Source organism: Otolemur garnettii, unplaced genomic scaffold (assembly GCF_000181295.1).
Source record: "Otolemur garnettii isolate 467f Iridium unplaced genomic scaffold, OtoGar3 scaffold00082, whole genome shotgun sequence".
In the NCBI taxonomy this organism is placed as follows: domain Eukaryota; kingdom Metazoa; phylum Chordata; class Mammalia; order Primates; family Galagidae; genus Otolemur; species Otolemur garnettii.
This window is the reverse complement of record NW_003852477.1, coordinates 3195985-3220619: the sequence shown is the minus strand read 5'-3', so window position 1 is coordinate 3220619 and position 24635 is coordinate 3195985. Positions and strand designations below refer to the sequence as shown.

At 37.3% G+C, this 24635-nt stretch overlaps 1 protein-coding gene and 1 non-coding gene across 2 annotated transcripts in view; one reads left to right on the top strand and one right to left on the bottom strand.

The window, feature by feature from the left end:
- The window catches only part of ULK4 (unc-51 like kinase 4), a 619976-nt gene that overhangs the window by 261100 nt on the left and 334241 nt on the right, over positions 1-24635 (top strand). The gene's annotated exons all lie outside the window — the stretch shown is intronic.
- LOC111726830 lies at positions 13835-13941 on the bottom strand. The gene has a single exon (XR_002774519.1). It is a non-coding gene; the product is annotated as a U6 spliceosomal RNA (small nuclear RNA).

The window sequence follows — 24635 nt, the reverse complement described above, 5'->3', positions numbered from 1 at the left end:
AGAATACCTGTCAGATGCAGGACATAGATCTCATTCTTCAGCCCTCATTTATGCCTATTCTGGGCTTTTGTAGATGGAAGAATGTAGCCATACAACAAATTTCTTTGTATACAAATTTGTATACAAAGGTGACTTTACACACTGCTAATAGTGGTGTTTTTGGAAATAAAATGGATTTGCACAGATCCATTCTTGGTAGTTTATGTCCTAAATTTGGACTTGGAAAAGAACTTTCTTGGGTTAGGTTCCAATCTGTTGATACTGGATTGAATGAAGTGAAGTTATTCATATAGCAGATGAACAAAAGACTTTAATCTGATCAGTTCCGTATTAGCTGAATAAATGGATTGAACTAAGTGAAATGAACTGTTGTCAGTAAACGTGGGTTAAACAAGGCATAACTAGTTTCTGTATAATCGGCCCAGATCTAATTAAGATAAAACCTACGTGTTGTACCCAATGAAGAAAAGCTGAAGTAGGCTTAGTATGTGTTTGGCCAAGCATAGCGCCGGATTGAGAGTGTGTTCCATGTGGAATGCCAGCGGGATCTTGAGTTGTCTCATCACCGTCCTTGTTTCTAGTTCTCTTCTAAGTCCCTGAGCTCCACACTGAGGAAAGAGGTAGTACATAATCATTCTTCCTTTTTTCAGAAGAAGAGAGGTTAGTTACGAAACAAAGGAGAGAAGTAGATAAGTAATAAGATGTTAAATAATATACTTCCCAAGGTCATAAGCTTTTTGGTTTTTACTTCTTATTAATTGAGGAATTAGAAAAATGAAATAGTAGAAAGGGCCAGAGTTCTTCAGTTTGATGTTATGAAAAGACAGTGGTGTGGATTCTCTTAATTTTGACCGTGGTGAGTGATACCCCTCAATTTCTTCCCTCACTCTAGACTCTCTGGGTATGCCCAGTCATTAGCCATTGCCCAACTCTGGTTTCAGGCTTATCTTAAAAGTGAAATACTGACTGTGGTTAGACTTGCCTGGTCATATTACTCTAAAACCGTGTATACTCTAAAGCAGTGATTCTCAACCTTCCTAATGTCGCAACCCTTTAATACAGTTCCTGTGGGTCACGACCCACAGGTTGAGAACCGCTGCTCTAACGCCTTTGATAGATGGAACAAAGTAAGGGGACTAATGGTGAATGCAAAGAATTCCTGGAAGAGCCTAGTATAAATCAGTCATTATTCATTGTGAATATGTAACCACCAGATTTTACTTTTTCTTAAAGTTCTTCATTAACACAAGAATCCGTAAAGTTCATTCATGAAAACTGAGAATATTCACTTTTTAAGACAGTAGAAACATCAGCAAAAAGTTACTAGTTTTGATTAAGTATAACAGCAAATACTTATTAGCATTCGTCTTTCGTGTTCTTTGTGTTTTCTTAGATGCGTAAGACAAAGCAGAATTTATGTGCTTACTCAGATCTGCAGAGGGTTTTTAGACTGAGCCAGGAAATCTGATGTACTCAATCAGTTTACTGATTTATGGTAAAAGTGAAGCTTTTAAAATAGTTCTAGAAAATAAAATTGCATTTTGGATTTATTAGAGGTATCAGATTGGAGAGAACTGATGCATAGCCAATAAGGGCAAGTTGAAATTTTAGGTTTATCTTTTTTAGTAACAAGAACATGTATACTTGTATCTATGTTTGAGTAACATAGAGATGTCTAACATAGCATATGATGGTCTCTCATAGTTTCATGGCTTGTATCTAAATGCATATACTCCTCATTACCTTCCATACATGTATCCATACCAGTTTTTTTCAAAAATGGGACTCCACCAAAAATTCTATTTTGTATGTATCTTACTTTATAATGTCCATGGGAGCAACATTGGATGGATGGATGTGTGTGCGGGTGCATGCCTGTGCATTTGCCCTTGTGTATTCTTTATGCTATTGAATGAACATGTACTATTTCACTGTATTAGCATAATTTATTTAGCCAGTCTCTACTGATGAACACTTTAACCCTCCCACCACCCAGCCTTCTGCTAATAGGAAGAACGCTGAACAGAATGTCTGTCACATCTTTGTCCACCTGTGTGGGTTTCTATAGGATAAGTTCTTGAAAGTTGAATTGTTACACCAAACTATGTGCATCTATTGTGTGTTAATACTGCTTTGCAAATGGTGAAGTAAATTTTCCTACACATTTGTAGGAAAAGTAACACCTGCTTTGCTACACTCTTAGCACAACTGAATAGTGTCAGTTGATTGTATTTTGGCCTTTTTTCTTTTCAATATGAGAGTCAGATTCGTCAATCTTTTTTGCTTATAGCTTCTGTGTTTTCCAGTATGCTTAGGAAAAGACTTTTCAAGATTATAAAACATTTATTTTTTATTCTATGCATTTATAGTTTCATAATTAAGTTGTAGATCTTTGCTCCAGAATAATTTTATTGTCAGGAATGAGTATAAATATGGCTTATCTCTTTGCCCACATCTCCTTCTCAATGTCATCAAGTTGTTGTTCCAACATTGTATATTAATTTAATCCATCATGATGGTGACTTGAGACCTTTCTCTTACCATGTTAAAAAATCACTCATAATGAATTAGAGACATAAACATGAAACCTGGAAGTACTACTAGAAGAAGACACAGAGAACGCACTTTAGGACAATTATCCAGGCAAAGATTTCACAGGTAAGAAAACAGAAGCATAGGCAACAAAAACATAAATGGAACTATGTGAAACAAAAAAGCCTCTGGACAGGCTAAATATCATGTGAGAATAACTGGCTATTTCTTTGTCCCTGGCTTCATTTATTATCTGGCACAAAGTGGCCTTAGCTGTTCAGTAGCCACTCACTACCTATCTTTTGAATAGTTATAGTATAGTGCAGTATTATTTTTAATGTAGTACTGGATTTAATATTCAGGTTTTTTTTGGATTTCAAAATAAATATTTATAAATGAAATTTGTCTATAATTTCTGCTAATGCTTTTGAAAATAACTTTATATTTTGAAATACTTATAATTTCATAGTAGGTTACAAAGATGTACACAGAGGTCCCCTGTACCAATACCAGAAAATCTGCATCGCACAATGTATATGCATGGTTATTTAAGTTTTTTGAGATTTGTTTTATCTTCTATGGATGCTTCTCAATCCTTGTGTTGTATAAATGTTGATTAGATCTTGTTGCTTGATGGTGTATTGAGTTCTTCTATATTCTTGTCAATTTTCTTTCAAGTTATCCTGTTAGTTGAGGGGAAAAGAATGTTGAAGTCTTCACCTATAACTGTGGATTTATCTATTTCTCCTTTCTTATCTCTCTCCTGGTTTGTGCTTCAGTGTTCTGCAGCTTTGTTGTTTGGCTTGTACATATTCAGGATTGTTAAGTCTTAGTGAATGGAATCATTTTATTATTATATAAATTCTGTGTTTCCATTTATTTTCTTTCCCCTGAAGCCACTTCTTTCTACTATCAGTATAGCCAGCCACATCTGCTTTCTTTTGATTGTTTGCTGCTATAACTTCTTCTATCTGTTTAAGGCTCAACCTATATTTATTATATTTTAAATGAATTTCTTATAGACAGCTTTTAGCTTGGTCATTATTTTCTTAATCTATTCTTCAAATACAGTAGAACCTGTATGAGTTTACCACCCAAGGGACTGTAACAAACCAGTCAACATACAAATGTGGTCAACATAAGGAACTAGGCCTACTGTATGTTGAGTACATGTGGTGCATGTCCTTCAGTGTAGGGAGGTGATCAACTATGGAGGTTCTACTGTAGGTGTCCTCAAACTATGGCCCATGGGCCACATGTGGCCTGCCGAGGACATTTATCTGGCCTGCCACCTGTTTTTGCTGTCACTGCGTGTCCTGCTTAGCAGCTGACTCGTCCCGGGGCCCGCAGTTGGGCCCACAGTCTGGCCCTCCAATGGTCTGAGGGACAGTGAACTGGCCCCCTGTTAAAAAAGTTTGAGGACCCCTGTTCTACTGTATGTCTTTTCAGTGGCATATAATATTTAGACCTTTTATATTTAATGTAATTATTGATGTCTTAGTTATTAAGTCTGACATTTTAGTTTTTTGTCCCCTCTCCTTTGTTTTTTGTTTCTCTATTTTATTTCTCCAGATTTTGATTTGTCTATAGTATTTTTGAGTGTTTCTCTTTTTATAGATTTGTTAGTGGTTACTTTCAGTATTATAAATACATAAATCAAATTCTGATAGTTTTAATACTTTCCAGTTTAAATTATAGAAACCTTCTCTCCCTTCACAGAACATTTATTTAAGAATATTAGCCCTGAAATTCTATGGTTCATTTGGGAATATTCTCATTCTTTGACCACTTTTTAAAAAAATAAAATAACTTTTTATGTTAGTATAATTATAGATTTATAGCGAGGTTGCAGAGGTTACAGCAAAGTGAGTTTCTGTGTGCCCTTACCTAGTTTCCCCATTGTTAAGTTCTTTTTTTTTTTTTTTTTTCCAGTTTTTGGCCAGGGCCAGGTTTGAACCTGCCACCTCTGGTATGTGGGGCCAGTACCCTACTCCTTGAGCCACAGGCACTGCCCTCCATTGTTAAGTTCTTATATTACTGTGGTACATTGTCACAACTAAGGACCCAATACTTTATTCAGATTTCATTAATTTTCTGTAGTGTTTGTTTACTTTTTGAGGACCCATCCAGAATACCACATTGCCCTCATTCATCATGTCTCCTTAATCTCCTCTGGTCTGTGGCTGTTCCTCAGTCTTACCTTGTTTTGGATGACCTTGGTCATTTTAAGTAGCACCAGTGTTTTGAAAAATGTTGCTTAATTTGAATGTGCCCACTTTTCTTTTTCTCATTATGAGATGGGCATTATGCATTTGGGGGAGGTTAAACCGCAGAGACGAGGTACTATTCTCATCACCTCCTATCACAGGTACATGCAGGCAGCATGACCTGTCATTGGTAGTACTGTCTTTATGTGGCTGACATTTTTAAGGTTTTTCCACTATAAAGTTACTTTCCCTGCTCATCCCCACCGTTGCCATAGTTCATCCTTGGAAGCAAGTTTGTAAGCACTCTGACACTCAGGTAATAGGAAATTAAGCTATGTTTCCTTGAAGTCAGAGTATCTACATAAATTCCTTGAAATTTTTCTCCACAGGAGATTTATCTTTTCTCCCCTGTTTATTCTTTGACAACTTATAAAAACTTCTTTCCTAGTTACTGTCTCTAAAAGTTTTTTTCTCCTGGAAATTTTATTTTTTCCTAGAGTATTATCTATTCCATTATTTGAGTGGAATAAGAATCTAGATTTTAATATGTATCATTTACCCTGTCTTCTTCCTAACTTGATATGCTGTGACTTCTCTCATTTTCTTTGTGTTAATGTTTTATGTAATTTTAATTTTTTTTTTCCTCCCAAGGTACTAACTGGCTTTTGGATATTTGCCAATTCTACTGATTTTATTCTATTATATTAATTCCTCTATAAAACATCTTTAATCATTCCTTTTTCATTTTCATTAGAGTTATTTTGTTCTCTTCTTGATCTCTTGATTGAAGTCTTTATCCATTTATCAATTTTCCTGTGAGAAATAACAAGTATCTGGTTTTGTCTTCTGAACCAGAGCTATCTATTTCCTGGCAGTGTGTGAGGGAGACAAGTGGAAAGTGTTATCATTGGGAATTTTGTATGTAACTTATGATAATCATTGTTATTCAGTCAGCTGGCCTGTTTGGCATTCCTGGGATGAGAGAGAATGAGCACAGGTCTTGGCTTTGGTGAGCTCACTTGTGGAGGCAGAAATAACACAACATTTAGAATACAATATAGTGTAAGTTATCATAGAGACACACAGTGCTGCTGCCCCTGTGCTGTGGCATGGATAGAACCCCTTCCAGGAGAGAGAGGACACTTTGCTGAACATAAAGTATTGAAGTTTACATGATGAACAGTGTTGTGTTGTTCATAGGCTGAAGTGTTTGCTCTGTTCTCTTCCCCGAAAGATGTGCTCTTTGGTTGAAAAACTCTCTGCATTCTTATCAGAGTTAACTTTTAGTGGTTCCTCTTCTCTACACTCTCCTGGCCACCTGCCTTTGCTACAGGTGCTCAGGGCACCCTGTACTTCTGTAGAGCACGTATCACAGTCTGCAGTTTTACGTTGGTTTTAAGTGATTAGTTGATGAACACCTACTGCTGCATTGCTGACTTCATACAGCAGGAACTGTGCCATGTTTGGTCACCACTGTATCCCTGCACTTAGATCACTGATGGGCAATACTAGGTGCTCATTAAGTGCTTGTGCAACAGAATGAGTGTGTAAGGGAGAGCAGTGGTGGATGTAGCGTGGACTGAGTCCGGGCTGTGACAAGCTTTAGTCCATGCCAAGGAGTCTAGGACTTCACTTCACATTTTCTGATGAGCCTTGGGTGAATATTAAGCAAGAATTTTGATCATTAGATTTACATTAGAAATATCTACCTCAGAGTCACATGTGTGGGGAGCATATTTTGGAACATGTGCATAAAGCAAGGTTAGTAGATAATTCTTGTTTTTGTAGATATTAACCAGTGGCATTAGGAAGTTTCTTATTTTGAAAATGTCTTTTCTGGGAAATCTTTTTATAACTTGATATAGATTCTCCCTTGGGATGTGATAGGAATGGTTTTCAAAGTTTGTACCTGTGGTAGGCAAAATGATGCTCCTGCCTTCCAAGGTATCCACATCCTAATCCCTGAAACCTGTGAAATATGCCAGATTACATGGTAAGAGGGGATTAAGGCTGTTATCAGAAGACCTAAAGATAGAGGAGATTTTCCTGGACCATTCTGTGGGTCCAGTGTAAATGAGTGTCCTTTCAATGTGGAAGAAGGAGATATCAGAGTGACGTGATGCAATGTGGGAAAGACTCAGCTGGCCATTGCTCGCTCTGATGTTGGAAAGGTGCCCTAAGTGAGAAATGCAGGCAGCCTCTGGAGGCTGGAAAAGACAAGAAAACAGATTGTTTTTCTGGAGCCTCTGAAAAGGACTACAGCCCTCTGGACACCTTGATTTCTTTTAGTCCAGTGGGACCTGTCTTGGACTTCTGACTCTAGACTCATGAGATAATTTGTGTTGGTTTAAGCCACAGTATTTGCAATAATTTGATAGAGCAATAATAGGATATTAACACAATGTCACTTGCTATTTTTTTCTTTTTTTCTCCCCATTATCATGACTAGAAAAAGCACTTACTGTTCTCTACAATAAGCCTGCCATATAGGGGAGATCATGAGAAACAATCCGAAATAGTCTTTGTAGAAGCAATAACTGAGGTTAAATGTGCGTGTATGTGTGTATGTGTATTCTGTGGGCCCTAAAAATATCCACATGTGTTTGATGTTGTTCCTTAGATTAAAATTCATAAGACTCTTGATCTAAATTGGTCAAAGCAGAAATAATGTTCTGCTTTTTTCTAATGTTGTTCCCACATGATTCACATGTGAATACCTCCTGCTGTGCTATATAACTATGGCAATTTCTAGGTTTCATTGTAAAAATGATTAATTTTGGTCTCCATGACAGGTTTTCCTTTGAAGCGTATTGCTTGTATGCTCTGGGAGATTGCTCACATATGTCTCCCTATCTGTCTGGTCTCCTGAAATGCTCTGTGTCTGTTGAAGCACTGGCTACTTTGATTTTACTATATAATGTTTTATAGCTTTTCCCATGGCTCCAATTGAGCTACTTTTAAACAATTAATATTTTAGAAGGCTTAGTTTACAAAGTAGGCAGTGTTATAAACCTGTTTAGATAGATAGCAGACTGAAGTGAGGTGAAGACTTTTTAATTCTTCCTCTGTTGGCCATCCAGGGAGGGAGTGAGCAACTGATTAGATGCGACCAGGATATCTCTGCTTTGATGATTCTCATAATGCTTTGGGGATTCTCATAACGTCCAGTGGGTCCACTCGTTCTGACTGGGCCTTAAAACTCTTAAGGTTTGTTAGCTTGAGCCCTTTGGGAAGTCAGGGACTGTCAGTAATGAAAGATGTGCTTACAAATATGTATTTTTCAGAAGTTATTATTTTTTAATTAGAGAAATACTTATCAAGAGGATTCAGTGTATCTGTTGTGTTTCGTTTTGCTTTTTCACTTTTCTCCATGTGATGCATTATGAATTGTAGACTTTACCTTTCACCTCTTCTATTATACATGGTTACTACCTTTCTCACAAATCTCTAGCTTTATGGCTTGGGGGACATATTTCTTTTTTATCTTCTTTAAAAATTGTCCCGTGGTAAACCAGTCATCTTGGAGTAGTAATCAGAGGGAAGCAATTGAATGCGGGTGGTGCTGTCTTGTTAGGTCAGGCCTAGACACCTCTCCTCCCTGCATGGGTTTTCCTATGTGCTTAATCATCCTCTATGGCCTGGAGAACCTGGAGGACAGTCCAGAGTGGTCCTACCAAGAATGATCTGTCTAAAAAGTTCAGCATAGGATGTACTATGCTGGGAGGGCTGGAGGGGGGAAGGGAGGGCAGTTAAGTTACAGAACCAAATTTTCTTTCAGAGATAAAAAGGTAGATGTATAATTTGCCATGCCTGACCAGTGTGAAGGCCCTGCAGATTTCAAGTCTAAAGAAAAAAAGCCACCAACATATCTCTCTTGGTCCATACAAAGAAAGGAATTTTCTTAAACTATGTAAAATTTCCTGGAGAATCCTTTGGTAAGGGCCAAATAAGAATTAGATTTGGGATGATGTGTGGTTGGTGCAGAAGGTCTCACCTTGAGATTTTCCCATTATGCCTCACTACAAAGTAGGAAGACAGCAGGGTGACCGCAGCTAAGCCCACCCTTCTTAGTCACCTTGATGCTGTGTGGAACGGGCCTTCATAGACTTCCAAAAGAGGAGTCTGCAGAAAGGGCCCTCTATCCTGACCACCAGCTCAAGGGAGCTATAGCAGAGAGATGGGAGTGGGATGGGGCCTACTTCTGGAGAGTAGAGTCAGGGATACTATTAAATAGTGTATAGTGCACAGGAAAGTCCTCCAAACAGAGAGTTATCTAGCCACACCATCACTACTGCTGACATTGAGAAACTTTATGCTAGAGTCTGGCTCAGTCTCTTTCTTTCTGTGACTGCTTCTGACATCATTCTTGGTGACGTTAGTTTTCATGGTCCATCTTCTGCTTTGGCCACTGAGTACCTCAACTATTTTATTTTTAATGTTTTCTTCCATCCCCTAAACATACTTCACGTACAGTTTGGGGGACATGTTTCTGATCTTGGGATCTGTGTAATCAGGTTCTCTTTATGACCTTGACTTCAAGCATCTGATTCTCTTGTGTCTTCACTTCCCTTTCTTGGCTTAGATTCCATGATTCACCCAATGCACGCCCTTGAAAATGCCCCAATTCCCTTGCTCTCTTCCTTATACCTAACTCATCGGACATCACCATAACTTTCATTAAGCCCAACTCCCAAATCTCCTCCTTTTCTTCACCAGCACCCAGTAAATTACAATCTCCTGGAGGAAAACACATAGGTATACCCATTGGTTTCTCTTGAAATTCCCTACTGGATCTGAACTGGGAGTCCATGCTTTTTGCTTTATGTATGTGTTTCCCACTGTTTAAAACTGCCCCCAGTGCCCAGCTGCCTTAGCTTTAGTTAGAAAGTCCCTTATCCTTGCAACACCAAATCTGTCAGCCTATCGGCGAATGTGCACATACCGTCTTTCTTGTTTTTCCAATGGAGTGACTAGAACATCCCTGCTTTTATCAAAGGCAACTTGTGCTGTGGGCCCATTCCCTCTTGCCTTTGTAACGTCTTTCTCCTCTGACACTCTTTTCAGATCTTGTTAGGAAACATGAGGCATGCTTTTCACCCTACATTCCTCTGCAGCTATTGCTTTATTTCTCTGATTGCTCCCACAGCGAAATTTCTTGAAAGAGTTGTCTTTGGTGCTGTCTTTTCTTTGCCTTATTGTGTTTCCATAGATTTTTTGGTTTCCTTTCTTTATTGAGATCGCACTTATTAATGTCACCAGTGACTGTCACATTGGTAGATTCCATAGTCACTTTTTGGTTATCGCTTCCTTGATCTGAAAACAGTTCCTTAGTAAAACTGAGCACTCTCCCCTCTTGAGACGGTCTTCAGCTTGGCTTCTGTGGTGCCACATTCTCCTGTTTTCCTCGCACCTCCCTAGTACTCCTAACTTCTGGTCTCCTGCTGACTCCTCAGGCTGTATTTGGCCACTAAGGTTCAGAGTGTCCTAAAGCTCTACCTTGGGACACCTTTTCTTTTTTTATGTACACACTTTGCTATAAGTAAATCTATCTATGCCTATAGTTTCAAATATTCTTGAACTAGTAATTTTCCATTAGCCTCCCTTTCCAGGATTAATAAGTTGCCTTTCACCCTGCTCAGTACCCAGGAGGCTGACCCCACCAGAGGCTTCCACCAGAAGTTGATGCTGGCAAGATCAGAGGGCAAGAGGAGAAGGGGACAGAGTATTTATTCTCCTTATCCCTTCTCTGCCTGCTAATAGTTACGGCAGTGTCTGGTCTACAACTTTATAACTAAAACTCTAGTCAAGGGATCCCTCTCTCTGGCTCTAGCTCTGCCTGGGAGCTGGCACTACCGTCCTTTCTCCTGACATTTCAGGTCTCAGAGTGCTAGCCGCTAGTCCTTGGGTGCTTCACTGCCCTTTGCAGACTGTTTTAAAGTAGCCCACACCCCCGCATGGAGTCCCTTTATTGACTTGTTTTCAGTTAAATCCTTTCCCTGTGTGTCATTTGATTTGATCAGTGTGTCAATATGAAACTACTCTCATAATAAGTACCTTAGAAATGTCTCAAACTTCTTGTAGTCAGACAGGTATTTTGGTTTTGTGCCCTTTGCTCTTCCTTACACCTGCCCAAACCGCTTCTGCCACAGTTTTTCCACATCTTAGTAAAATATATCTGTCCTATCCATTTAATACACCCCGTGAGCAGCCTTTCTTCTTTTTATAAACACAGCTCAGTTGGTCTCTTTTCCATCTCCCTGCCCGACACTGCAGGCCGAGCCACACTGTGTCTCCCCTGGACTGCTAAGTGTCGTCTGACTCATCTCCCTGCTTCTACGTTTACCTTCCCTGCTGTCTGTGTCCCACATACAGCCAGACTTGGCCTTCTTAAAAATGAAAATGATACATTTCTCTCTAACTCAAAACCTGCCACAGTTCAACATCCAGTAGAAAATAAAGCTGACCCCCTATAACTGGACTTAAAAAACCCTCCATCTGCACCCTGCCTCTCTCTTCCATCCCATTCAGACCCTTTGCTCCTTCAACAGTATTCTTCAGCCATGGTGGCCTTCCTGTTTCTCCAGCTTCTGAAGCTGATTCCAACTTGGATCTTCATGCAAAGTTCCGTTTATCTGGAAGGCTCTTCTCTTACCTTGGCATGGCTGGTCCCTCTTGTCATTCAAGTTTCAGTCTAAATCTTCCTGTCCTGGGAAGCTTCCACCTAGCAAAAGTACTCAGTCACAGTCTATCAGGTCGCCTGATTTTAATTTCTAATGGCCCTTAACACTTTTTGATATTTTTCTTATTTGTCTCCTTCATGTTTCTACCCATTAGGACGACCCTGAGATTAGGGACATTCTCTGTCATGTTCAGTACTGTAAAACTAGTTCCTAGAACAGTTTGATTGTACTGACAGTACGACAGTAGTATTGATTAAGTAGTTAATGAATGAACTAACAAACTCCGTGCCATTTGCTTTTCAGATATTTTTCCTAATTAAAATTTTACATAGACATTAAAACATTTTTTCATTATAGAAATTTTTTTTAAATGCTAAAATACGAAAGAGGAAATGAAAATCACCTTTTTTCAACTGCACGAGAACACTCACGTTAACATTTGAGTATGGTGCCTTCTAGTCATACATATGCTTGTGTATATATTTATAATGTTTTGATTTTCTGATGGTTTGTATGAATTTAAAATTATGCAGTCTGTATTAGGAAATGGCAATATGTAAGAAGTACATCGTAAAACTTAGTACTGTCCTTTAAAAATAATACTTGCTTCCCCCCCTTTTATGCAAGTACGATATATAAATCTGCATTGTCTAAAAACTATATACAAGAAAAGCCAGAAGAAGAAACTAGAAAGTAGCCATTACCCTGTTCCTGGTGTGAATGTCGTAGTTCACATCTTAGCGTATATATTTCTGGGCTTGTTTCTATGTCTATTCCTACGTACAGTTACTGCTGTAGAGAAAGACATCAACTATTGGTAGTTATCTTTTTGTATGGTTCCAATGTGTATGAATTTCACTTAATAGGGTTTAGTTAAATTTGTTACCACGTGTGTGTGTGCGCATGCATGTGTATATATGTGTGTGTAAATACAAACTTCACTGCTAGATCTTAAATGAAAAATAAAACACTAAATAAACAGTAGATGCACATCACGTCATGAATAGCGACCTATCATATCACTTCTTTCGCACTCTTTTGGTGATTTGTTCCCGTGCATCAGTTCTTGCTCAGACAGCAGAATGCGTAGTGGTGTTTTGTCCTTTGTCTCCCAGTGATAACCCCACGTGAGCTTTTACCAAAGCAGTTAGTTGAAACAGAGGTTGGCCAACAAAGATAACCGTTCAGCAAAGAGACATAGTATGTATGGTGATGGTGGAAATGAGATTTGAATCAAGCATAAGTGGCGTTAGGGAAGGAATAGCTGACTGTGGAAAGGTTGGCCTGCTGCCATGCTGTAAATTCTAGACACACAGCCAAAGTAACTCTAGGAAAGTGAACTTAGTAATGCTGAGGAGGAAAGTGGCTGTGCCAAAAAGCATGAAGATGTCTGAGGAAGTGGCGTAAGAAAACCTGACGTTAAAGGAACTCACACAGATTGTTCACAATGTTGACAGCACAAGGGATAAAATGGTGAAAAAGAGTGTGACAATTCCTCGAGTACAGCCAAGATACTCTGTGTAGTAAGTTACAGGCTGAAAAGAAGGTGGCTAGCACTGTGCAACCTACTTTCCTTAAGTGTTTTACTTGATGTTTCGAATATTTTAAATTACAGTGTACTAAAGAAATAATAGGTTTACTGTTTTATTTCTCTGCATATTTTAACTGATATTAAGACACCTTTAGTGTTTTGACAACAGATTTTAAAGGTTATAGAACAACTGTAATTTTTTTGTTAATACAAACACTTTTCACAGTGTCAGCTTATACTACCATTTCATTTGTTTTATTTTTATTTCAGATTACTGTGAGGGCACACATGATTAGGTTACATTGTTTACATTTGTGAAGTCAAGTCCAAGTTGTAGTTGTTTCCTTCACCCAGGAAGTGTGTCATATACCCATGCATTATTCCCTTTGGGTGGGAACTAGCCAAACCTTCTCCCCCGGTCCTCCTCGTATTTAATTGAGGTTTTCCCTTAAGTGAGCATGCAGTTGTTAATCTACTAGTTTCAGCTTAGTATTGAGTGTGTGTGGCGCTTGCTTTTCCATTCCTGTTAGACGTCTGTATGGCCATTTAAGTATTTCTACTCTAATTGTACAACATGGGAGCTACCTAATGTATGTTTGATTAAACTATTATCTGTATTCTGTGGCCAAATATTTGCACCTACACATTTTACTTCTACGTATGACTCTGATAATATATTGTTACTTTATTCAGTCCTTTTTTATTAAGTCATTTGTACATAGATCATGAATACATTTATGCCATTATGGGATTCAGTGTGTTGATTATTTGTACAAATTGGAGTGCTTACATCCTACTAATTAACATAGCCTTCACCTTATTTACCCAATTACAGTGTGAAGACATTTGTGTTCTATACCTGGTGGATCCAACTTGTACTTGCAAAAAATATGGAATGCTTCACGAGTTTGTGTGTCATCTTTGTGCAGGGGCCATGCTAATCTTCTCTGTATCGTTCCAATTTTAGTATATGTGCTGCCGAAGCGAGCACTATTCAGTCCTTTTAAAGAAATTTAAATATAATAAAAATAAGTTTAAAAAGTGCATATATATATGCACATATTACCTGTTTTAGGAGATCTTTGTTCCTTTGCATAGATTTAAATTTCATTTTTATCTTCTTTTTCTTCCCTCCCTTCCTTCCTCTCCTGTGCAGGTGTACTAGTGAAGAATTATTTCAGCTTTTGTTTGCTGAAAAATTTTTCACCTTCATCTTTGAAGAATATTTTCACTGAGTACAAATTTTTGCTACGTTTTCTTTTAATGCTTCAAGGATGCTATTTCAGTGTTGTGTGGCTTGCATAATTACCAATGACATGTCTGCTGTCATTTTTATCATTTTCTATGTAAATTTTTTCCCCTCTCTGACTGCTTTTAAGATTTTCTGTATATTTCTGGTTGTCAGCAATCTGATTATGATTTGTCCTGTGATATGAGTGTGTGCAGGTGGGTGTGTATTTGAGTGCTTACCCATCTCATGGTTTATTGAACTTCTTGGACATATAGATTTATAATTTTCCTCAAATAAGAAATTCTTGATCTATTATTTCTTCAAAAAGCTTTTTGTCCCTTTTCCTTTTATCCTATTTAGCTCCCAGTTGCATGTATGCTAGACTGTTTAATATCCCATAAGATACTAAAGCAGTGTTTTTCAACATTTTTTTTAATCTCATGGCACACCTGAACCTATAGTTAAACTTCCTCGGCACATTTAAATTATATTGATTAAACAAAAAGAGTTAAAAAAAAAGAATATACTTACTGTGCTTGAACTTCTTTTAAAAATAATCTAATTAATGATCTTTAAACATTTTTGTAGCATACCTAAGATTCTTTGACCACACGTAAGTGTGTGGGACACTGGTTGAAAATCACTTCACTAAAGGCTCTTTTATTTTTTCAGTTTGTTTTACTTTCTGTACTTAATTTTGAGTATGTTCTATTCCTAGGTCTTCAAGTTCTTTGATCTTTTTGTTCATTGTGTCTAATCTGATAATTCCATCTAGTGAAATTTTTATTTCTAAAAATTGCCTTTGGTTGCTTGAAACATCTTCCATTTCTTTCCTTATTATATTCATTTTTCTTGACCTTCTTGAGTGTATTGTGCACATTTATGATAGCAATTTTAGTTTTTTCAGTGTGCATTTCCACTATTTTTGTCATTTCTCTATCTTGATTCTTTTGACTAATTTTTCTTTTTATGAGTCATTTTTCTGTTTCTTCTTTTGTCTAGCAGTATTTCATTTAACTCCTGACATTGTAAATTTTGTATGGAGCCTGTCATTTTGTTGATTTTTCTAAAAAGTGTTGGTTTTGCTTTTTTCCTAGTAGGCAATAAAGTTACTTGTAGATTAATTTTAGAGCTTTGTGGCTCGGCGCCTGTGGCTCAAGTGGCTAAGGCACCAGCCACATACACCTAAGGTGGCGGGTTCGAATGCCCAGCCCGGGCCCGCCAAACAACAATGATGGCTGCAACCAAAAAATGGCCGGGCGTTGTGGTGGGCACCTGTAGTCCCAGCTACTTGGGAGGCTGAGGCAGGATACTTGCTTGAGCCCAGGAGTTGGAGGTTGCTGTGAGCTGTGATGCCATGGCACTCTACCCAGGGGGATAGCTTGAGGCTCCGTTTAAAAAAAAAAAAAAAAAATTAGAGCTTTGGGTTTAAGCTCTTTTAAGCCAAGCTTAGAATTATTTTTAGTCTAGAATAAGATTATCCTATTTCTATGGTATTGCTCTTTCCAGACAGACCAGGCCTCTTTGTGGAAAGAGCTCCAGTGATTCCCTGGCCTTGTATGAGCTTTGGAAATTGTTTCTTTTACTTCTCCCTAGTAACTTTTATTTCTTAGGATTTTTTTTCTTTCCTGGTCTTTGTTTTTTCCTATGCAGATTGAGTTTAAAAATTCACAGAGACTTTTATAGAGCTTTCCCAAGTTCTCTGTGTAATTCTCTTCTCTCCTAGATTAAACCCTACTTTATAAATTCTTGCTACCTTAGCATTCCCTAAACTCTAAACCAGATTGCTGGGCACAGTGTGAGATCCTCCTCACTGTGCCACTATCTAAAAACTGCCTCATAACTAGAAGGTCTGTTCAGTGGTAGGTTCACTTCATTCATTTCTTTTCTTTTAGGGATTATGCTCCTGGGCTAAGTTTTGTGGAGTTTTTTTTTTTTTTTTTTTTTTTTTAACGTTTGTCCTATTTTCTTGTTGTTTTACAGAGGAAAGATAATTGCAGATCCTTTTAATCTCTCATGACTAAAAGGTGAATTCCAAGAGTATACACTTTATGATATGTCTCATTCTCCCTCCAGAATGTGAATAACACAAGGGCATGGACCAAGTGGATGAGTATCACCAACACTGGCCAGTGCTGGATGCACAATGAGAACTTGCTAAATGAAAATGTTAATTGAGGTCTTAAGACCATTTTGAGCAATAATGAACTCATTATTAATTCATTGATTTTATGTTTTCTTCATTTTGTGGCTTTAAAAAATGACTGTCTTGGCTCGGCGCCTATAGCTCAACCGGCTAAGGCGCCAGCCACGTACACCTAAGGTGGTGGGTTCGAATCCCCAGCCTGGACCCACCAAACAACAATGACGGCTGCAACCAAAAAATAGCCGGGCGTTGTGGCGGGTGCCTGTGGTCCCAGCTACTTGGGAGGCGGAGGCAGGAGACTCGCTTGAGCCCAGGAGTTGGAGGTTGCTGTGAGCTGTAATGCCACGGCACTCTGCCCAGGGGGACAGCTTGAGGCTCTGTCTCAAAAAAAAAAAAAAAAAAAAAGACTGTCTTACCTAAATCTATTAAATTACTTGATGCTATATTTATGACCTGTAACCTTAAATTTTTGTTTTTAAAGTTCATATATCAATAGAAATAGTCTTTTGTGTTTTATTTCATTGGTGTAAATAATACTAAAGAATATGTGGCTTTATGTGTTAGGGAATGATAAGATCTGATACTTATTGTTATATGGGCCTTTGTACACGCAGAGTAGTGTAGAGCCTGGCCTGGTGGCCAAAAGGTGGGAGATCTGGGCTCTTTTGCTGCTGTTTGGTTTTCTGCTCTTCACTTCTCAAAGGCTCAGTTTGCCCAGAGGTAAAAGTACAGAGTGGTGACTGCAATCCTACAGTTTCTTTTAGCTCTAAACACAATGATTGTTGTCATCATTTTTCTGTGAAAATTAGGAAAAGAAAATCTAAAGCATAATAACTTTATCTTTAAATTAGATATAAGTTTGAAAAATTAGGGGAGTCACGGTTGTGTGAAGGTATATATTTGTCTGTTTTCAATAGCAATCTTTTGGATAAAAGAACTTTTAGTTCCTTTGTACAGTTTGGAAATTCTAATCAGTGTTCCTGACATTAGTTCTATTTAATATAATGATTATTTTTATATTTTGTTTATTGTATACTGGCATCCTTTATAAAAAATAATAGAAGATCATTTTTAAATTGTCTTTAATAATCAAAGGAAGATAAGTAATATGCTAAAAAATTCTGTGCTGTAAAATTCTAAGTGCTAATTAACCAATATTAAAAAGATCTAATTTGAAATATTTTATTTGTGACATGAAGCAATATTTTTTAGAGATTGTGGCATTTTCTTTTCAGTATTCAGTTCCTGAGATAGTATTATCAAACACTGCTGCTATGCCAGATCCTAGGCACTAGGACCACCATGATGACTAATAGCCTTTGCCTTTAGGAAAGTTCATCTAATTATAATCAAATAAATAAATGCTGTTGGTAACTGAGAAGACTAAGACACCAAGTGAATATTTTATAGCTTTTGTCTAATTACTTTTAAGGTAATAGGTTTTCTCTCTATTTTGAAACTATGTACCTATATGAAGTCAAATTCAATTTCAATGCCACTATTGGTATAGTAGAAGGAATTCTAATATACCTCCCATGATCTCCATCCTCATTATATGCCAAAGGGAAGTTTGCAGATGAAATGAAATCACCAATCAGTTGACATTAAGATAAAGAGATTCTGTAGGTGGGCCACATCTGATGGTCGGAATCAAGTTGAGCCTACATAGAATTTTGAGCTATGGATACTGAGATATTAACTGTTGTTATGATGATTTTTTTGTCCCTAAAAACAAGAATAATTTAGTAATATTATCAAAAATCTAGTGGGTATTCAAATTTCCATTTGCCTTATATGTGATTTTTTTTCAGTTTATTTGAATAAGCAGATCACATTGATACTGTTTGTTTTAAGCTCTTTTACTCTGTGTGTTCCTTTCTCTTTCTTTTTTTTTTAATTTCATATTAACATGAGGATGCAAACAACCAGGTCACAATATATGAATTTGCTACATAGAGTCCATTCTGTAGTTGTGTCCTACATCCAAAAGGTGTGCCATATACCCCTACATTGTGCCCATTGAGTGGGAGCATGCCAATCTCCCTTTCCCCTCCCTCATTCTCTCAACTTGAATTGAGTTTTATTCTTTCTTTCTTTTTTTCTTTGAGACAGAGCCTCAAGCTGTCCCCCTGGGTAGAATGCCGTGGCATCACAGCTCACAGCAACCTCCAACTCCTTGGTTCAAGCAAGTTTCCTGCCTCAGCCTCCCAAGTAGCTGGGACCACAGTCGCCCACCACAACGCCTGGCTATTTTTTGGTTGCAGCCATCATTGTTGTTTGGCGGGCCCGGGCTGGATTCGAACCCGCCACCTTAGGTGTATGTGGCTGGGGCCTTAGCCACTTAAGCCACAGGCACTGAACCTGAGTTTTATTCTTGTGTGGGCATGAATTAGATTGTCTACTGGCTTCTTATTAGTATTGAGTACATTGGTTATTTGCCTTTCCATGCTTGTGATAGTTTACTAAGAAGAATGTGTTTCAACTTCATCCAGGTTAATACAAAAGATGTAAATTCACCATCTTGTTTATGGATGAATAGTATTCCATGGTATACAGATACCACAGTGTGTTAATCCATTCCTATGTTGATGGGCATTTAAGTTGTTTCCACATCTTAGCATCTGAACTGCAATAGACAATCTCTTGCAAATGTCTTTATTATACAGTGATTTTTTTTTCCCTTCTGGGTATATGCTTAATAATGGAATAGCTGGGTCAAATGGGAGGTCTAATTTGAGTTCTTTGAGGATTCTCCATACTTCTTTCCCACGAGGCTATATTAATTTGCAATCCACCAACAGTGTAAAAGTGTTCCCCTCACTCCATATCGGTGCCAGCATCTGCAACTTTAGGACTTTGTGATGTTGGCTAATCATCCTAGGGTTAGGTGATAACTCAGGGTTGTTTTGATTTGCATGTCTCTGATGATCAGGGTATATGAGCATTTTTTTCTATGTTTGTTTAGCCATTTGTCTATCTTTAGAGAAAGTTCTTTTCATGTCTCTTGCCCAGTGATAACTGGGATTGTTTGGTCTTTTTTTGTTGATTAATTTGAGTTCTCTATAGATCCTAGTTATCATGCAAATATTTTTGATTATTGTATCATTAGCTGTATGGAAGCTTTTCAGTTTGTTTAAGTCTCATTTTTATTTTTGTTGTTGTTGTGATTGCCACTGGAGCCTCCTTTATAAAACCTTTCTCCAGGCTGACATCATCAATAATATTTCTCACACTTTCTTCTAGAATTTTTATTGTTGCATCTCTTAGATTTAAATCTTATATCTACCTTGAGTCCACTTTTTTAAGTGATGAAAGGTGCAGGTCCAATTTCAGTCTTTTATATGTGGTTATTTAGTTCTCTCAGCACCATTTATTGAATTGGGATTCTTTTCCCCCAGTCTTTCCTTTTGTGTGGTTTATCGCAGATTAGATGGCTATACAAGACTGGTTTCATGTCATGGTTTTCTATTCAGTTCCATATGTCTATATCTCTATTTTTGCTTCAATACCATGCTGTTTGGATCACTGTGGCCTAAAGTCTGGTAGAGTGATGCCTCCAGCTTTGTTTTTATTACTAAAAATTGCCTTGGTTATATGGTTTATTTCTAGTTCCATATGAAATGAAGAACTATTTTTTTCCAGTTCTTCAAAGTATGATGTTGGTGTTTTAATGGGGGTTGTATGTAATCTGTAGATTGCTTTGGGTAGGATAGATATTTTAATAACATTAATTCTTCTCACCCAAGACCATGGTATGTTCTTCTATTTGTTAATGTCTTTGGCGATTTTCTAGGGATTTCATAATTCTCTTTGTAGAGATACTTCACCTCTTTTGTTAGGTATATTCCTAGGTATTTTATTTTCTTTGAAGCTACTAGGAAGGGAATTGTGTCCTTGATTTGCTTCTTGACTTGGCTGTTATTGGTGTATACATTTGTGGACATCGATTTTATACCTTGAGATGTTACTGTATTTCCTGATGACTTCCTGGAGTTTTGTAGTTAAGTCTCTGTTTTTTTAAGTATAAGATCGTATCATCAGCAGGAGTTTGACCTCTTCTGTCTCATTTTGGGTGGCCTTTATATCCTTCTTTTGCCTGATTTCATTGGCTAGAACTTCAAAGGAGAGAAGTAAAAAAGGAAAAAAGAATAAAAGGGGCTGAAAAACTATAATCAAAATGGAGGAGCCCTTGCTGTTGAAGAAAGTAAAAATGAAAAATACAATCAACTAAAAGCCCCAAAACAACAACCACAACAACAAAGAAGAAAAAAAACACTAAGAAAAATTTGGGGAAAGGAGCAGAAAAAAAAAAAAAAAGAAAGAAAAAGAAATATGTATGTTTAACTATATGTCTCTGTGTGTTTGTACATATATATGTGTGTATGTATAGTAATATATTGCCTGGACCCCAGGTGGTACTGTGGTATTAGAAGACGGAGAACACACATGCTGCTTTTGCTATATTTACAACTTGAGGGCCAGAAACCCCTTTCTCCTCATAGAGCAGATTTGGTCCTGTCTTCCTCACTTATTTGCCTTCACTTATCGCCAGTTGCTTCATCAACATTTAGTTCCTGTGAGACTAGTGTCCTAAAAACTCTCTCCATCTTCTTAGAAGGCATGTTGAACAGTGCCCCTGTGAACAAAGTGTTTTCTCCAGGGATCCAAGGATGGTTTCTCAAGGTCCACAGACATGCCAGAGCTGGACTTGTATTATGACCCCGCAGATCATTCCTCTCACACAGCCTTCCCACAGTTGCAGTGCCCTGCTAGTAGCCAAGCTGGTGGGAGACTGCCCCACCAAATATTCATTCCTAGGTCCTAGATAGTGTTCAAGTCCACTCACTCATTTAAGCCTTCCAAAGCAGCTCCAGTGATCAGTATAGACCAAAATAAAAAAACTGCTGGGCAGTCCTTTCCTGCCCCCAATCCTCCACATGAGGGCTTGCTCGCCATCCCCTGCCCATAAGCAAGCACTTGCCTTCTGTGCTAGTTTTCCCCAGCTCCAGACCTCTTCTTTGGCTCCTGTAGTTGATCATTGATGCACTCTGTCCTCAGAGTGATGTTTCTGGGTAAGTTCCCCAGCCATAGGTCACTGGAATTCTATTTCCCCTGTCTCATTGCAAGTGGCTGGTAAGGAGCTGTTTCTAATCTGCCATCTTGCTCCACCTTCCATTAATGGGAGCATTTTTTTGATTTATAGTAGGACCTCCATATTTGACCACCTCCCTATCTTGACCACCACCTTACGTTGACCTGATTTTTGTAGACCAGACATGCACTACATGTAGGTTTTCAGCACAATAGGCCTAGTTCTTTATGTTGCTCACCTCTGTATGTTGACTGGTATGTTACAGTCTCTTGGATGGTCAACTATAGAGGTTACACTATATTTGTAAGGAAACAAAAATTGTTTTTCCTGTGGTACTTCCCACAGACTACATGCTCATAGTGTCATTTAACATGTTCTGTGATCACTTTTTTCTTGTTTATCTAAACACATGACAGTATGTTTGCCATCTTAGCCATTTGTCAGTATGAAGTTTATTAGTGTTTCTATATTCATGTTGTTAGACAGATCTGTAGAACTTTTTTATTTTGTAAAATAGAAACTGTGTACCCGTTAAACATTATTTTCTCATCTAATCCCTTTGCAGCCTCTTACCTACTTTGTATGATTTTGACTACTTCACATTTTCAGATGTATGGATTATAACAGTGTTTTACGTTTTGTGCCTGGCTTATTTCACACAGTGTAATTGTCTTGTGGTTCATTCATGTTGTTACAAATGACAACTTCCTTCTTTTTAAAGGCTAAATTGTATTCCAATGTGTACATATACCACATTTTCTTTATCTGTTCATTATGGACACTTCAGATAATTCCATATATTTGCTATTGGGAATAATGCAGTGAATACGGGTGGTGTAGTTATCTTCTTGAGACCGTGTTTTGAATTTGTTTGGGTATATACCCAGAAGTGGGATTGCTAGATCATGTGATGTTTTTATTTTAAACATTTTAAGGGACTTCTATACTGTTTTTCATAATAGCTACACCATTTTATATTCCCAGCAATAGTATACAAGAGTTTCAGTTTCTTCACATCTTCACCAACATTTGTTATTTTTGTTTTACAGTGGCTAAGCCAATGTGTGTGGCTTTTTCTTATAATTGGTGATGATGAGCTTCTTCTTTTCATATACTTGTTAGCAATTTGAAGAATTGCTCATTCAAGTCCTTTGCCCATTTTTAATTGGGTTTTGTTATTGAGGATTTGCTTATATTCTGGATGGTAACCCCTTAGGAGATAAATGATTTGCAAATTCTTTTTTCCATTCTATAAGATTTTTTTTTTTTGCAGTTTTTGGCTGGGGCTGGGTTTGAACCCACCACCTCCGGTATATGGGGCCTGGGGCCAGTACCCTACTCCTTGGAGCCACAGGCACCACCCTGTTTTTTTTTTTTTTTTTTTAACTCAGTTGATTTTTTCCTTTGTGCACAGAAGGGTTATTTATTTATTTAATTAATTAATTTATAGACAGAGTCTAACTCTGTTGCCTGTGCTAGAGTGCAATGGTATCACCCTATCTTGCATCAACTTCAAACTCCTGGGTATAAGCTTTCTTCCTCCTTCAGTCTCCCAAGTAGCTGGTACTATAGGCACTTGCCACAATGCCTGGTTAATTTTTTTTTTTTTATTTTTAGTATAGATGCGATCTTCCTCTCTTAGCCAGGTCTTGAACTCATGTGCTCAAGTAATCTTCCCATCTTGGCCTACCAGAGATTACAGGCATGAGTCACCAAGCCCATCAAGCACAGAAGTTTTTAAAATTTTGTGGTCTTGTTTGTTATTTTGTTGTTTGTGCTTTTCTACTCATATCTAAGAAATTATCACCAAAGCCAATGTCCTGAAACTTTCTCCAAGGTTTTCTTTTGGGATTTTTACAGCTTCAGATTTTATATTTAGATCTCTAATCCATTTTGAGTTTATTTTTATATGAGATGTAAGTGTCCAACTCCATTTATTTGCATGTGGAGAACCAGGTTTTCCAGACCTACTTTTTGAAAAGAGTGTCCTTTTGCATTCTAGAGACTTGGAATCTTGTCAAAGATCATTTTATCAGGTGTACACAGGCAGGTTTGTTTATGGGCTACTTTGTACTACCGGTCTCTATGCCAGTGCTGTCCTGTTTTGATTGTTGCTATTTTGTAGTATGTTTTAAAATCATAAAATGTGACACTTGTAACTGTGTACTTTTTTAAAGATTATTTTGGCAGTTTAGGGTCCCTTGACATTTTACATGAATTAGGAATGTTTTTCTATTTCTGCAATGAATGCCATTGGAATTTTGATGGAGATTTCTTTGAATCTGTAGATTACTTTTGGTAGTATGGACATTTGAATAATATGTTTTCTAATCTATGAACACAAGATGTCTTCCCATCTATTTTTATTTCCCTTAGTAGTGTTTTGTATTTTTTGGTATGCAAGTCTTTCACCTCCTTGGTTATGTTTCTTTCTAAGTATTTTATTCTGTTTTCTGCTATTGTAAATGGGGTTGTTTCCTCAGTTTCCATTTTAGCTTGGTTATTGTTATATATGCTATGGTAAATTTTCATGAATTCTCTGTGTGCAGTTAAAATTTATTTTTGATTTTTTTCTATTTATAGGAGTCAGAATTTGATTTTATCTTATTGAGCATATTATTCAAGTCTTGCTTACTGTTACTGGTTTTTCCTCTTCAACTCTCTTAAATTGAGGGAAGTGAATAAAGTTCTGTATTATTAGTGTGTTTCTATGTATTTCTATCCTTATTTCCTGGTTTATAAAAGTTGTTGCTGTGTTTGTGGGTGCAATATGTTAATAATTACTATTTTTATTGAGTCTTAATATTCATAGTGATATTTGTTTTATTAATTTGTTATATTTTCCTCTCTATTTAGACCTTGATACAAAGTTAAAAGAGAAAACAGGAATAGATTCATATATGGGTATTGTAGAAACATGTACAGTGTCCCCAAATTGACCATACATGAGAGAAAATGAGAAATGGTAGTTAAATATACCTTTATTTACAAAATATTCCTTAAAAAATTTTACAATGATGTGGCCAACATATAGAGAATATTTTATAAATATTTTGTCAAATTTTATAATGAATGTTTTGTAATTAAAGGTACATTTAGCTACAGACTCCCCTCCCATGTTTGGTGACTGCATCTATTGGTCCTCCTAATCTGTTCTCTCTGTATAATGTCCTCCTAATCTGTTCTCTCTGTATAATGTCCTCCTAATCTGTTCTC